Raw genomic sequence first — 9869 nt, 5'->3', positions numbered from 1 at the left:
GATTGGTAATGAAAGAAGAAATAATTACCTGAAGCTGCTGGGAAATCCTGATGGTGTGTGGGTATGCAGTTGGATGGGCTCATTCACAGGGATGAGAACCACTGACCCAAGTTTCTGGAATGGCTATTACAGAATGTGCAGTAGTAAATATCACCGTGTAAATCCCGACCTTTCCTCATCCCTCCCAGGGGGAACCACAAATGCTTTTCATCTAGCCGGTATTTAGGAAGAGAGTTTAGAAACAGGGATGAAAAAAGAGTCAGCTGAAGATGTACGAGCCACTGGGGCTGGCTGGGGCTCTGTCCCATCAGAATAGGATCCCACTTTTCATCCCAGCATCAGACTGTCTCTCCTCTCACTGCTGCCTCTGTCATGTTCCAGACATGACAAACAGCAACAGGACCAGTGGTGTTACTTGAAACAAAAACAACTCTTTTGTGCATTTCAAATTCAGAGTTTTGCAGCTTTGCAGCTCCAGTGGCTGCTCTGAAGGTTAATCCTGATTGCAAATGCTCTCTGTGTCCTGGCTTTTCTGCTCCTGCGCTCAGGATGTCACATCCCACCCAGAGCCAGCCAGGATGCTGTGCCGGGGTTTGGAGGATCTGTGGAGGTGAAGGAGCTCCCCAGAGCAGTGTCCTGCAGGAAGAGCAATGCCTGCCAGCCCTAGGGAGCAGCTGCCAGCCCTGGGGAGCAGCTGCCAGCCCTGGGAGCCCGGCTGGGCAGGCAGGAGCACGAGTCCCGCTGGCCAGGGAGCGCTGCCAGCCCCAGGCTGCACAGGCAGTGGCACACACTCACCTGGCACTCACTGCCCTCCAAGTGGCCACTGAAGAGCTGCCAGAAGAGTGCCACACAATGACAAATATTTATCATAAACATAGTGAATCCTCATCTCACATGTGATTTCATCTGAGGTGGCCTCACAAGCCCAGTTACTTCAGTACCTGTCTGTTTTGTGCTTCTTTTACCCTCTAGATCCTGGAGAAATTAATTAATTTGTTATTTTTCATGATCAGTCCCGGATGGATGATAACTGCCTGCATTTCCCAATTGTGTAACATTTATCACTTTCAAGGCACTTTACAGGGGCAGAGCAGCTCATCCTCACGCCACCCCTGTGCGCCAAGCATTAGCATTTCCTTTTTACCAACTGCAAACTGTAATGGGCAGTCAGAGCAAGGTAACAGCAAAATTCAGCACCATCCAAACACACCTCTAGCACATCAGACTTTCCCTATGCACACACACCACACTGCCCTCAAGTAGCTTTCCTTTCTTATTTTCTTATCTAAAAATCCTCTGCTCAGCTCTGGTAGCTCTTTCTGGGCTCTGGTAGATTTGAGGAGCCAAGCTCCCAACTTGTCCACAAGTCAGCTTCCAGAATACTCTGAGTATTTTGTGCCTTGAGGTATTTTATCCCAAATGTACTCCAGGTACAATCAATAGTTTTAAAAAGTCATCTTCCTAATTTATTCTCTCACTACGAGGTCACAGAGTCATCTAAATTCCTTGTGGATACAGAACTGAGGTTCACTGAAAATCAGGCCCCAGCTGAGCTTTGGTGAATTTTTAAAGTAAGCAATTAAATGGCTTGTAAAAGAGAGGTATTTCCAAGCTGACATCAGTAACTCTTGGAAAGAACTGAAGCTCAGAGGGGCTGTGTTCTCAGCTGCAGTAGAGCATTCAGCACTGTGAAACTCCTTCCAAGAACATGCAGTGGGGAGCAGTTTGATTTATTGATAATAATGGCCTTACGTACACAGCTGTAGGCAGGTGAAGCCTTTTGAGTCACTTTTAGGCAAGTAAAGAAGAAACCCTGGGTGGGAGCTGGACAAAATTGGAAGCCTGTAACCCTTTCCTGGGGCAGTGTTTCCTCCTGTGATCCTGTAGCAGAGGGCAGTGGTACCTGGCTGAGCTCTGCCACCCCCTGCCACCCCTCAGCACAAAAAGCTTCTGCTCACCTGAGTCAGCCACACAAGAAATCAACTCAACAAAACCTCCTGAACAAAACCACCTTTTTCTTTTTTTTTTTTTTTCCCATGAGAATATCTTTCCCTTCACTCCTTTTGGAGATGTTTTCCCTGCAGTGGGAAAGGTGCTCTCCAGGAGGAACCTCCCCAGCTCTCGGTGCTCTCGTGTTTGCCCCAGCCTGGGGAGAGGCAGGTGCTCGACAGGGGCACCCAGCACAGGTAAATGAGAGGTGCACAGAGCAGCCAGAAGGGGAGCTCTGGGGCACAATGGCAGCTTCTCCTCCAGAGATATTAACTGTCTTTCACTGTGCTCCTGTGCAGAAGAAAGCAGTGGGTTTGTCCCAGCAGTTCTGGACAAGATTAGTGGGTATTATACCCATGAGAGGATATTCCCCTCCAAACTGGGAACTGAAATGGGATACAACCCCCCTTCCCATGACACCAGGAGCATGGCCACCAGTGCACCTTTCAGAGAGGCAAGGGGGCTCCATCAGCTGTATCCATCTCAACATAGCCAGGGAAAAATGTAATGTTGGCTTCACCTGGGCTGGAACTGGGCACAACCACACCTCTGCACTCTAACTCCCTCTGCTCTGCTCCCCTCTGCAGGGAAAGAGTTAAAGGCTGGAAAAGGGCCAGAGGCAAAGGGAGCTCTAAAGCCAGGTGGAAGGAACAACAGCTCAGAAGGAGCACTCACTCACTCACTCACTCACTCACTCACTCACTCACTCACTCACTCACTCCACATTGTCATCCCTGGGAATTATGGCAAAACAACCAGGGAAAGAAACTTGCACGGAATGGAGTTGTTTCAGTAACACATCACCACAAACATCCTACACGGGGAACACATCCCACACCTCCTGGTTTCCTTTGCTCTGGGTGACTGCTGTCTAACCTGCCTCCTTAACTCAGGCCAGTGGAAACCAGCGAGTAAAAGCAGTTTGTTTGAGACAGGGGCTTGTTCTGCTGCCCAGGTTGGGAGGGTTTGTGGCTTTTACCAACCCCTCAGAGCACTGGCTCAGAAATGTGAGCAGTGGCTTAGCAAGGCAGTGCACATCAGCATGGTGCTCAGTGATGCCAGAGCTTTCCATGGCATCCAGGTGAGTCCTGCAAGCAGGGAATGAATCCTGCAAACAGGGAATAAATCCTGCAAACTGGGAATGAATCCTGCAAGCAGAGAATGAATCCTGCAAACTGGGAATGAATCCTGCAAGCAGAGAATGAATCCTGCAAACAGAGAATGAATCCAGCATCCAGGCTGCAGCAGGGGAGGCACTTCTATTTCTGCCTCATTTTTAATCCCCAAAAGCATGGAAAGCTCCATTAAAGAGTGGCAAATGGATGGCACGTGCTGTGCTCCTCCGTGCCACCACCGCTAACAGCTCACGGCTCACGGTATGGGAGAGGAGGAGAGCTGAGCTATTAAAAACCTAATTTATGTCTCTCTCTTCAGCATGTGACTAAAACCAGTTTTGCAATCAGTTACAGGTTAACTAGCCAGGGTTAGGCAGGGTGGGGCCTGCAGCAGATTGCAAAACTGGTTTATTCGATCCACAGAGCCAGAAAACACCCTTAAAAACAGGCATCTAGAAGAAGAGCAGGGAGCTTGCTGTCAGCTACGGCACGTGGTGCAACAAAACAGATCTTCATGTCTGGAGCTGCTTGGAGACCCTCAGGTAGGGAAAGAGATTGCAAAGAGCTGTCCTGTTTTCAGCAAAAGCAGAGAGGGGCTGTGGTCTGTTGTCTCCTGCAGGGTTCTGCTCTTTCTGAGAGGCAGAAAGGCAGAAGGTGAGAGCTGCAGGCTGTTTTTACCTGTACAGCTCCAGGTAATCCCTGAGTGGATGTGGGATGTAGCACACAGCTGGTGTGTCTGAAAGCTCTCTGTTGGTGTTAAACTCAGGGAGATGCAATACTGAAAGCACGGGAAAGAAATAATTAAATTACATCCAAAGCCTCTTGTATATGTGTTAAAATATGTGACAGATGGTTTCAGAATCTTGCACCCTCTCCTGCTATCAAGTTCTTTTTATTATTTCCAGACAATACAAATGTAGGCAACGTTCAACACTCTCAGAGAAAAGATGAAGTATCTGATCTAATTTTCTTCATGCAGCAGGAACATCATTGTACCTGGGAGTTTTTCCAGCCTGTAGCCTAAGAAATGCCATCAGAAGGAAGGGAACCCTGCTTTCACTTGCATTAGTGGGTCCTTCGTGTAGCTCTAGCTAAAAAGGTCCTAAATTTTAAGTTAAAAAGGCACTTTAGCCAATTCCACAGATGTCACAGAGTACTGTGAGCTGAGTAGGACCCACAAGGACCATTGGGTGCAACTCTCAGGTGGAACATTGTCATTTGTTGTGCTGAGGCAGCAGAACACCAAGGTGGAGCTTCCTTCACGGGGGCGTTTTGGGAAGTTAGGATGTGCATGTGCCAGGGTGGTCTGGATGATCCCATTTCAGTGCAGGGTTAGACTGAGTGATTTTCTGAAATCCCCACAGTTCTGCAGTTCTAAATGTTTCTGGTTTCTTAAGAGACAATTTCTTTGTGTGTCAGTCAGTGTGGTCTGGTTCTATCCCCAGAACATTGCCCCATACTCTTGGAAAGGCTATCAGCTTACCCACTGTAGCAGTGAAAATTAACAACTGCATTCCTGAAACTGGCCCATTTCCTAACAACATACCAAGGGAAAGTCCACAGAAAAGCTACCACACATCATTTAATTCAGATTGTTTCTCCTGTCTTGGCTACAGTGTAAACATATTTTCACTTCTTGCTCCCCCAAGCTGCCCAGCCCAGCTGAGCTGTGAGCTGGGATCCTGAGGACATCCCACTATTGTGCTTTTAAAAAATCTAATTAAAGATTCCTCCTTTCATCTATAGATCCCCCAGAGCTGTTTGAAGTCCTCCTCTGTCTACATGCAGACTGATTTTTGTCTCAGAAGATGTCAGGTTCCAACTGAGGCTGCCACCTTCGGTTCTGGGCACAGCAGCCCAAATTTGTTTCCCAGGAACATCTTTTGGGAAGGCACCTTCACAATGCCTCCTGGTGAAACTCCAGCTACAACAGCTTTAACATCTACAACCAAAATCAGTGTTCAGATGAGTGTTAACCCACAGTTCCCCATGGAAGGGGCCAGTTTCACGCCAAAGCTCTTCAAGTGTCCTGGCGCAGCCCCACAGAAGAGGCAGGAGATCCCTCCTGGAACTGCAGGGGAGAGCCAGGGGAGCAGCCTGGCTTGGGAACCCCCTCACTGCCACCCCCTGAGCTGCTTGGAGGGGTAACTAGCCCACAGTGTGGGCTGGGTTGCCAAACCAGGAGCCTCTCCAGTGCCAGTGCAGCCCAGCTCCTGAATTCCCACGACGAGGAAGAAACTTCAGCTTGTGCAGACACTGCTGTCAGCCCTTTGCAGCACCTTATCCCTGCTGCAGGCATGGAGGGGAGCAGAGCAGGGCTGGCATTTCCCTGCCCTGGCAGGGAAGTGGAGCAGCGTGATCGGAGCTGCACTCTGCAGTAACGAGGTTCTGCAGTCCATAACTTTTCACTGTGCATTTCCTCCCCCAGGAGCCACAGGCTGCTTTATTGAAATCACACACAAACAGGTCTCAGTGCTTTTCTTGGCGGTAGATATCAGGAAGAAAACCCTCAGATAACTGTGAAATGCTCTGGTGGAACCTGCAGAAATGTGGGCTTTATCCTGGATGTGGGACCAGCTGGAGGGTTGATTTCAGAGGAATCCTTTAACCCCTCGGCTGCAGAAGAGGAACTCTCACCTGCTCTGTGCTCCTGCCATGCCAGTGTGGGCTGAGCTGCTCCTGGCACCCTGCTCCCCTCTGCCCCAGCAGCTCCAGCTCCAGTGGCAGCCAGGATGAGACCTTTACCAGCACCCTGATCCACAAAACAAGCACTTATTTTCATTGTTGGTACGGCTGCAGCCAGTTGACAGAAATCCCCTAACGCCTGAGGTTGTAAAAAAGAGAATAATAAAAACATTGAGCGTGACAAAAAAAAGGCGCTTTGATGGTGCGTGCCAAGCCAGAAGTGACCCGTCACAAACACCAGCTCTGCTCCTGCTCCCTCCAGCCTTGGGTCACTCTGCACACTCCCTGGGTCCTGACACCCCCTCAGCTCCCCCTTCCCAGGGAAATCCTCAGCCAAGCCCTCCCCTGCTCTCACCAGGCACCTCCAAGGCAGGAACTGCACTGGATGAGGCAGAAGATCCTCTGCCAGCACCTCGTGCTCTGCACCCTCTGCCCCTGTGATGCTCTGATCACTTCATGATCACTTCATCCAAGCTCACAGTTTTTAAGTTGCTGCTCTGCAAATTAGATTTGATCTGCAGTTATGTCTCCTCTTGGAATGTTCCATCAGAGTATTACGAAAGTTAGCATTTTTCTAGGGCAACAAAACCTGCCTTTCAGAAAATCCGTGATGAATATTTATGAAAAAATGATATTTTAAATTTTATGACTCCTCTGGATGGCAGGACAGCTGTATTGGCAGCCTAACGTGTTTTTTAGAGTTAGAAATATATGGCCATCTGTTCAGCTCATAACATGTGTTAACAGGTATCTCAAATTTCAATTCAAGAAATAAACATTTTAATAAATAATGTAACAGCAAGAAACCTGGGTTAACTGATGGAGACCTAGCTGTAGTAGCAGTAGTAGTAGTAGCAGTAGTGCATCTGTTTGAGTTACTCATTACAGAAATATTCAGGTGCAAATTAAACGGCTAAATGGGACCTTTAGCTAAAAAACATTAAAAAACTGCATTTCCTGGAAGCTTGTGACTGAGACTGAAAAAAAAGACCTGGCAAAAAGATTTCCAGGTTTGTGTTGACATTTGGATATATTTTAGAGAGATGAGAGGCCTTTAGTAACCATTTATTCACCTGAGCTTCATAAACTTCTCCCATGGTCCTGGTGGGCCAGGGATGGTCCTTTAGAGAACTTCAGACCCAGCTGGATTTGGAGTTCAGACCCCTAACTCTAGAGAAAGAAAAAAAGCCCTTGCAAAATACATGAGTTAAGATGAAATTAATGTCTAATTAATTAATGAATTAATTATAATATGCCCCTGTAGGACAATATCCTGCTGAAGTGGTCTCAGAGCAGACACCAGCCAGCTCTGAATTTGTTCTGGAAAGGGGAGTTAGCTCTGGGTGGTTGCACTGGACATCCTGGCACAGGTAAGTGTAGAACAATAAAGCAAAAGTGTGGTTTGGGGTTTTTTCCTGCTTCAAAAGGTTCTTTTTGCTGCACAGCAAAAAGGAGCATAAAGAGCTGTAACTCCAGGTCTTTGGTTGCCAAGATGAAGAAAATGTCACCCTCAAGCAGATGGTGCTGCTGATGCAGAAGGTCAGAGACTTGGAAATTCATTTGAACAGCCCAAAACAAAAGCAAGGCAATGGTAGCGACAGTCCACTGTTATCTTTGCATATTGAAAAGAGGGTTGAGGATCACAGCAGAAAATGAAAGCCAGTTTATCCTTAGATTAGCTGCAGGAAATACGTTTGACTTCCTTAGAAGAACTCGAGGGAACCACAGGCCAGCAGGAGGAGTCCTGGTCAGCTCCTGGGAGCAGATCTCAGCTGGGTTTGGGGACACAGGGAGGACACGGTGTCACCCCAAGGGATGGCAGGGATGGAGCGGTTCCAGCTCTGCTGCTGGAGGGGGCTGGGGGTGCTGTCCTGGCCCAGATTTCATTTCAGGGCCGATCCCCAGGAGCTCTGAGCTCCAGCTCAGCAGGATGGGGAGCCCCAGTCCTTGGAGGCCAGCGCCATGCTGGGCAAGTCACAAAGAATATGACTTTATGATTTCATCAAGTACCTTCACAGGAACTAATTAGGGGGTAAGTTATTAAGGGAGAAACCACCAAGTTATGAATGAACTGTCAGTGGCTGTGCCAAGTGGCTTGCATCAGCAATTACAGCCCTAAACGTTCTGGGTAAAAGCACATTTAATGGGACCCTTTCAGGGCTCTGCAGTCTCTGTCGCAGGAACAATTTAGTGGTTCCTTTGTCTGTGCCAGCCACAGAAGGGCCTGGAAGATCTGTGATCTCTATTCAACTTCTGTGACATGAATTTGCACCCATCTTTGCTATTCATTAACCACTTCCCTCCCCTCCCCCAGCTTCTGAGCTCTTATGCCCGGGGAGAAAATGGGATTCAAACATCTTTTGGAACAGCAAGATCTCCCCAAGTCTGCAGAGAGACAAATAAGATGCTTGTGAATATAAACTGCCCTATTCACATCCATCAGTACCTTCACCAGACTCACAACCACAGAACTGATTTTCTCTAATAAAATTTCTAATATTTCATCAATATACCAAGATTGGTTTTAAATCTTGGTTTTAAAATGGACTTTAAAAAAAAAAAATCTTCCATTTTTATCTGTTCCTTATTAAGAATCACATTAAAAAATAAAATAAAATAAAATAAAATATTCATCCTAAAAAAGTTTCCTGAGTAAGAAACTAGCTGTTGGTCCAGTATTTCCTATGTGTTAGTATTCAAGTACTTCCAGATTATGATTAAAATATTATGAGCTGCTTTTATGAGAGCTGAAGTCATGTAAGGAGGTTTATATAGGCTATTGCAACCTTCCTATCAACTGCAACTTTGCTTAAGGCTACTGTTTATGCTTTGAGAAAATACTGGAGATATCCAAGGTCTAAGGCACCAGGAAAAAGGACAGGGAGACAAGCATCTGTGGTGCTACATGGAAAATGAATCCTCCTGGCAGCTCCTGCCCAGCCCTAGATTAATATGGATTTACAATTAACATCATCAGTGAATCAAGCAGCGTTGTAATTGTTTTTGCAGCTATTCCAAAACTTTCTCCTGCACAGACATAACCTAATTCTAACTTAGAGAGACAGAACAGCTTGACACGTTTGTTATCTAAAGACCACTTCAGCCAAAGAACATAATGAAAAAGCATGGGAACTTGACTCAGAAGCAAAGGCTCTTCTTTAATATTGGTTCTAAAAATAAAAAAAGCCTCTCCCCCTTACAACTCTCATTATTTCTTATTCTTGAAGGTCTAATTTTGCCCCAAGGACTGCTTCAAAAATACATTCTCTTTGATAGGATTGCTCAATACTGCTCAGTCAAGAGGGATTAGAGCCTTCTGAGGAACAGAACATATTTCTTATTCATTTTCTTGACTAATTAGTAGAGATTACTTTGGGAAACCTTAGCTGTAGGTGTATCACCCACCTCCTCTTCACAGTGGGCATTAACAAGCAGTGGGCTCTTGCCTAAGAGCAAGTTCTGTGACACCTTCCTGCAGAAACTACAAAAAAAACCCCAAAACTTGGGGGTAACCAAGCAAAACCCCCTCTGGAGTCCTGCCTCCAGCCAGTCCTCAGGGAGACCTGAGTGAATTCTCATCTCATGCACCAGCTGAATCAGTTTCATGTCCTTTCTTCCCTGTGCTATGGCTGGACACACCTCATTGGAGAGAATTCATCATATTCCTCCAAGTTTCTGCCTTTAACTGAGTTTCTTTCCTTGAACTCAGTGAATTTGTACGGACACACAAAGTAAATAGAAAAGAATGTGCCTGAGTTTGTTCAGCCATGAAGTCCAAGAAGCAAACAAGGGTTCTCACTTTGTGTGGTGCTGGGTTTTCTCTGTGTATGGCACCATCAACACATGAAGGTATTGACACATGAAATCATTTCTGATAAAGCTGAGACAAGACAAAATCAGACCCAGGGGTCTGACTATACAGTTCTCATTAAATCAAAAGCAGGATTGTTGTTGACATTTATGCTAAATAATGACTCAGACCTTAAAAATCCATGCTGTTGACCTACATTAGTGATCTTTTATTTTATACACCTGACTATGTTTAGAGCTCTGTGCAGGGGTCCAAGAAGAAGACCTGAC

At 46.5% G+C, this 9869-nt stretch overlaps 1 long non-coding RNA gene across 1 annotated transcript; it reads left to right on the top strand.

The window, feature by feature from the left end:
* Nucleotides 1-3531: 3531 nt before the first annotated feature.
* Nucleotides 3532-8381, top strand: LOC131585408 (uncharacterized). Its single transcript, XR_009278942.1, has 3 exons — nt 3532-3646; nt 7054-7159; nt 8104-8381. It is a non-coding gene; the product is annotated as an uncharacterized LOC131585408 (long non-coding RNA).
* Nucleotides 8382-9869: the final 1488 nt, after the last annotated feature.

This window comes from Poecile atricapillus, chromosome 1, assembly GCF_030490865.1.
Source record: "Poecile atricapillus isolate bPoeAtr1 chromosome 1, bPoeAtr1.hap1, whole genome shotgun sequence".
NCBI classification, from domain to species: Eukaryota; Metazoa; Chordata; class Aves; order Passeriformes; family Paridae; genus Poecile; species Poecile atricapillus.
The sequence above is the reverse complement of the archived record's forward strand: the minus strand, read 5'-3'. Positions and strand labels throughout refer to the sequence as shown.